Below are 7,053 nucleotides of genomic sequence, written 5' to 3'. Positions count from 1 at the left end.
AATACAGAGAGAGAGAGAATACAGAGAGAGAATACAGAGAGCTCATCTACTACAGAGAGAGAGAGAATACACAGAGAGAGAGAATACAGAGAGAGAATACAGAGAGAGAGAGAGAATACAGAGAGCTCATCTACTACAGAGAGAGAGAGAATACAGAGAGATCTCATCTACTACAGAGAGAGAGAGAGAATACAGAGAGATCTCATCTACTACAGAGAGAGAATACAGAGAGATCTCACCTACTACAGAGAGAGAATACAGAGAGAGAATACAGAGAGATCTCATCTACTACAGAGAGAGAATACAGAGAGAGAATACAGAGAGATCTCATCTACTACAGAGAGAGAGAATACAGAGAGAGAATACAGAGAGATCTCATCTACTACAGAGAGAGAGAATACAGAGAGAGAATACAGAGAGATCTCATCTACTACAGAGAGAGAGAATACAGAGAGATAATACAGAGAGATCTCATCTACTACAGAGAGAGAGAATACAGAGAGATCTCATCTACTACAGAGAGAGAAAGAGAGAATACAGAGAGAGAGAGAACATAGATCATCTACTACAGATAGAGAGAGAATACAGAGAGATCATCTACTACAGAGAGAGAATCCACAGATACCTCATCTACTACAGAGAGAGAATACACAGAAAGCTCATCTACTACAGAGAGAGAATACACAGAAAGCTCATCTACTACAGATAGAATACACAGAGAGCTCATCTACAGAGAGAGAGAGAGAATACAGAGAGAGCTCATCTACAGAGAGAAAGAGAGAATACAAAGAGAGCTCATCTACTACAGAGAGAATACACAGAGCTCATCTACAGAGAGAGAGAGAATACACAGAGAGCTCATCTACTACAGAGAGAATACACAGAGAGCTCATCTACAGAGAGAGAGAATACAGAGAGAGCTCATCTACTACAGAGAGAATACACAGAGCTCATCTACAGAGAGAGAGAGAGAATACAGAGAGAGAGCTCATCTACAGAGAGAAAGAGAGAACACAGAGAGATCCCATCTACTACAGAGAGAGAATACACAGAGATCTCATCTGCTACAGAGAGAGAGAGAGAGAGAATACACAGAGAGCTAATTTACTACAGAGAGAATACACAGAGAGCTCATCTACTACAGAGAGAGAGAATACAGAGAGATCTCATCTACTACAGAGAGAATACACAGAGAGCTCATCTACTACAGAGAGAGAGAATACACAGAGAGCTAATTTACTACAGAGAGAGAATACACAGAGATCTAATCTACTACAGAGAGAGAGAGAATACACAGAGAGCTAATTTACTACAGAGAGAGAATACACAGAGATCTCATCTACTACAGAGAGAGAGAGAGAATACACAGAGAGCTAATTTACTACAGAGAGAGAGAGAGAACACAGAGAGATCATCTACTACAGAGAGAGAGAATACACAGAGAGCTAATTTACTACAGAGAGAGAATACACAGAGATCTCATCTACTACAGAGAGAATACACAGAGAGCTAATTTACTACAGAGAGAGAGAGAGAACACAGAGAGATCATCTACTACAGAGAGAGAGAATACACAGAGAGCTAATTTACTACAGAGAGAGAATACACAGAGATCTAATTTACTACAGAGAGAGAATACACAGAGATCTCATCTACTACAGAGAGAGAGAATACACAGAGATCTCATCTGCTACAGAGAGAGAGAGAATACACAGAGAGCTAATTTACTACAGAGAGAATACACAGAGAGCTCATCTACTACAGAGAGAGAGAATACAGAGAGATCTCATCTACTACAGAGAGAGATAATACACAGAGAGCTAATTTACTACAGAGAGAGAATACACAGAGATCTCATCTACTACAGAGAGAGAGAGAATACACAGAGAGCTAATTTACTACAGAGAGAGAGAGAGAACACAGAGAGATCATCTACTACAGAGAGAGAGAATACACAGAGAGCTAATTTACTACAGAGAGAGAGAATACACAGAGATCTAATTTACTACAGAGAGAGAATACACAGAGATCTCATCTACTACAGAGAGAGAGAATACACAGAGATCTCATCTACTACAGAGAGAGAGAGAATACACAGAGAGAGAGAGAATACACAGAGATCTCATCTACTACAGAGAGAATACACAGAGAGCTCATCTACAGAGAGAGAGAATACAGAGAGAGCTCATCTACAGAGAGATAATACACAGAGAGCTCATCTACAGAGAGAGAGAGAATACAGAGAGATCCCATCTACTGCAGAGAGAGAGAGAATACACAGAGATCTCATCTACTACAGAGAGAGAGAGAATACACAGAGATCTCATCTACTACAGAGAGAATACACAGAGAGCTCATCTACAGAGAGAGAGAATACAGAGAGAGCTCATCTACAGAGAGATAATACACAGAGAGCTCATCTACAGAGAGAGAGAGACTACAGAGAGATCCCATCTACTGCAGAGAGAGGAATGCACAAAAGATAGGGAGAAATAGAGGGAAAAGAGAGAAATAAAGAGAGAAAAAGGAAGAAGGAATAGGGAGATAATAAAAGGGAGAGAGAAAAAGATAGGGAAAAAGAAAGAGGGAGAGAGAAAGATAGGGAGAAAGAAAGAGGGAGAGAGAAAGATAGGGAGAAAGAAAGAGGGAGAGAGAAAGATAGGGAGAAAGAAAGAGGGAGAGAGAAAGATAGGGAGAAAGAAAGAGAGAGGAAAAAAGAGAGGGAGAAAGAGGGAGAGAAAATCTCCAGTGAGCTCAGAACCATAGTTGACAGACAGCAGGGAGGTGTTATGTCTCCTTCTCATAACAACCCCCAAAATCTCTCACCACAGCAGCATAACTATGTACATTTCATGCAGTTGTGGGACGGCACCATTTTCTTGAGAGAGGACTGACAGTTTCTGAACAGCAGAGTAGTAATCCCACACTCTGCAGCAAAAAAAAAAAAATCCTCAAACCCAATTTGTTTAGCAGGGGGCAGAAAGGGGACTATTGATTTGTGGTTGCATGTAGAGTGATTTGCAGCACCATGCTTCTTGACAAGTAAATTAAAGTCCCAGCTTCTTCTATATCAATCTGCCAGGGCAGGTTGGGACCTTTCCAGATGTGCAAGCTGTCCATTCCATATTCCCTAAAGTACACCCATACCATCAGAGATGCGGGGTCTGAAACTCAGTGCTGATAACAAGCAGGAAGGTCCCTCTCTTCTTTAGTCCGGAGGACACAGCGCTCCTGGGTGCCAAAAAGAATGTCTAATTTTCTATTTGACCACAGAACAGTTTTCCACTTTGCATCAGACCATTTTAAAATGAGCTCTGGCACAGAGAAGATGCAATGTTTCTGGATCATGTTCACATATGCCTTCCTCCTTGCATGATGGAGCTTTATCTGGCATTTGTGGATGGGAGGCAAACTGTATTCAGAGAATATTGATTTTTGGAAGAATTCTGAGCCCATGCAGTGATGTTCATTACAGAATCGTGCCTTTTTTAAATGCAGTGCCCTCTGAGGGCCCAAAGATCACAGCTATCCAATATTGCGTTTCGGCCTTGTGTTTTCTGCACAGATATTCCTTCAGATTCTTGGAATCTTTTGATGATATTATGTACTGTAGATGATAAATATACTTAAAGTCTTTGCAATTTTATATTTTAGGGACACTTCTGAACGATGGAAACTGACTGCTGGAAAACGTAGGTTAAAAACTGTCTGTTTAGCCGCGTTTGCATACCGCGTTTTATGAGCGTTTGCGTTTAGAAGCGTTTTTTAAAGATAACCTCAGGAGACCTTCCAAAATGCCCAGAATGCACAGTAAAAAATTAACTATTTCAGACATTTTGAGAGAAATAGAGAGAGCAGTATGTGTTGAGATTATCTGTCTTTTTTTTTTTGTGGTGTTTGGATGTGTTCCAGCTCATTTCTGTGCAGAAATTATTGCAGCAGTGTCTAACATATTTTCTTTCATGCAAAACCTGAAAGTATGGTGTATCAGGTCCATTTGAGTACCGGGAAAACCCTTTGCATGCATTTTTCATGATGAAAAAAGGCTCTGGACAGCATCTGGAAATGGAAGAGTTAAAAAAAGTTCCAAACGCAAACGCTTATAAACGCGGTTAGCCACGTTTACAAGCGTTTGGCATTTGAAACGCTGAGGAAATCTACTCCTGAACGCAAGTTTGGTGTGTTTAAAAAAACGACTGTAAACTCAACTGCCTGTAAACGACTATGTGTACATGGACACATAGGAAAACATTAGGGAGAGTTCAGGGGCTGCTGAAAAAAAAAAATGCAGAAAAGCTCTTAAACGTGTTTATCAGCTGCAGTGTACATGGAGCCTAAGAACATTATTCTGAAATTGTTTAACAATTTTTAAACGCTGCTTTTCACAGGTTGGTAAAATCCTGCTCAACTTTACTTCTGAGACACTCTGACTCTCTAAGATGCTCTTTTTATACCCAATCATGAATTAACATATTTTATTGCAAAATGTTCTTCCAGCTCTTCCTTGTTAGTAACACTTACTTTGCCAACATTTTGTTGACCTCTCCCAAGTTTTTTGAGATGTGTTGCTGCCATCAATTTCAAAATTACTTAGTTTTGTTCCTAAAATAGTACATTTTCTCACTTTAAACATTTGATGTTTTATATTGTCTATTGTGAATAAAATATGTGTTTATGAGAATTGCAAATCATTGCATTCTGTTTTTATGTAGATTTTACACAGCATCCAACTTTTGGAATTGTGGTTGTAATTATTTTATCTTTTTTTGTTTATTTTTTACACACACTTCTTTGCTTCTCTAGCAAGAAGAAAAAAAATGCAGTGTATGATACAATGTATCCTGTATGTATTCAATGCATATTCTCCATTCAAGAGGCAAAAAACATCACAGGTACAGGCTGTACAGTGACTGATCAGAGGCTATCACAGCCATTAGGTGATCAGGAACTGGGCCTCCCAGTTCCCAGTCGTTAGTACGAGACTTGGAGCTCTCAGCAAGAGCTCGTTCCCTGTGCTGGGAGTGAGTTGTGCAGTGCATTCTTGGCACAAACACAGTGGCGCATACATTTACCCCACAGCAGAATTCTGCACTGCATTCTATGCAGTAAGGTAAAAACCCTTCTTCATGCAGCTTCCCCCGCAGTCCCCCCCCCCCCCCCACAAATACATACTTGACTCCGATCTCAATTCAGTGATATGCATGCATGAGAGCCAAGGCTCTCTTGGCTCTCCCCCCTCATTGGCTCAGATACTGCAGTGGGAGCCATTGTTTTTTTTCATCACATTGGAGACAAAAAGTCACCTATGTGATGGATTTTTGGTGATAAGTTCTCTTTAACCACTTGCCTACTGGGCACTTTTATCCCCTTCATGCCCAGGCCAATTTCAGCTTTCATCGCTCTCACACTTTGATTGACAATTGCGCGGTCATGCAACATTGTACCCATATGAAATTTTTATCATTTTTTTTCACACAAATAGAGCTTCCTTTTGGTGGTATTTAATCACCACTGGGTGGTTTTTTTTTGCACTATAAACAAAAAAAGAAAATTTTGCAAAAAAAAAGAAAAAAAAAGTTTTTCTTTGTTTCTATTATAAAATTTTGCAAACAGGTAATTTTTCTCCTTCTATGGTGTGTATTGATGAGGCTGCACTGATAGGCAACACTGATGGGCACTGACAGGCTGCACTGATGAGGCGGCACTGGTGGGCATTGATGAGGAGGCACTGATGCTGCTGCACTGATATACAGCAATGATGGGCACTGATAGGTGCCACTGACTGGCAGCTTTGACTGACAGCACTGACTGGTGGCACTGACTGATGGTACTGATTGGCGGCACTGATGGGCACCTCTGCTGGGCACTGATGGGTACAACTGCTGGGCGGCACTGGTGGGCACTGATCATCAGTGCAGATGTCCTCTGTGACAGTTATCAGCAGTACTTTCCTCATGCTGTGACCATACACTGCAGCCTAACAGAGGGACTGACTTGCCAGCTAGGAACACTTTACCTTTGCATGCACCAACACTTAAAGGGACACTACCCAGAGCACTCCAATGCAAGGTTTTGAGCCCCAATGATATGGCCAGCAGAGAGTTTAGCACATATGTACTGCTGACTGTTGTTGTGGATTGAAGTAAAGCAGTGAGAGGTTTATAGGTTTACACCATATAAACAGAATTGGAATGTGTAACATCAATTGTTACAAGTGTCAGTTTGAACTTACGGAAATACAACTCTTATGACAGAATCTCAATTAGTATTAGCAGGCCTGCTTTTCAGATGCTAACCAAATACCTTCAACCTGAGGTGGTCTTACAGTCCCCAGTGAGCAGCTAGGACTATCAAACAGGTAGACTATCTCACTTTGGGCCCTCAAGACCTGATGGCAAGGAGATAGCCTGAAATAAAAAAGCTCAATGTTCTTTAAAGGCAATGAAGAGTCTTCTGTGCACCTGATGGGGCCCAGTTGGTGCACAGTGAGGAGAAGTGTGGATTATAGCTCTCTGAGGAACAGTGTAATAAAGAGGGAAGAATAACACTCCCCCTGCAAGCAGCAATTTTACAAATGTATGTTTCTTTAAGGCATTAGTCACTAGCATATGTAAAGCAACAAGTGGACAATCTGGTAAAAGTGGTTGTTGGCACACTGTAGCTCTTCTCTGGGCTACAAGACTTTTGGCACAATGGGGAAAAGGCCTCCTTGGCAGAGTGAATGGATGATGGTGGTGACATAGCGATGGTTCAGCCTGTGGACCCACTGTCCTACTATCAGTTCTGATGATAAGGCTATGCTAAGTGTAGTCAGACAATAGCAGCTAAAGGAACTAGGCCGCAACTTCTAATAAATATGTGCAATGTCTGCAACTCTGTGCAGGGAAATAGCAAAGATAGAGCAGATGTCAGTGTTCCCTGTCCTTAATAATGCTTGGGACTTTCTCACCCGAGGGATGGCGTCTGGCGGATTCTGGTGGTCTTTCTCTCTTCTACGACAAGGCCTCCACACACTCTACAGCATCCCGTCCAGTCATCTGCTAGCAGATTAGC

The sequence above is a fragment of the Staurois parvus genome, unplaced genomic scaffold (genome assembly GCF_062004578.1).
Source record: "Staurois parvus isolate SC_StPar_1 unplaced genomic scaffold, SC_StPar_1.0 ptg001162l, whole genome shotgun sequence".
Lineage (NCBI taxonomy): Eukaryota > Metazoa > Chordata > Amphibia > Anura > Ranidae > Staurois > Staurois parvus.
The sequence above is the reverse complement of the archived record's forward strand: the minus strand, read 5'-3'. Positions refer to the sequence as shown.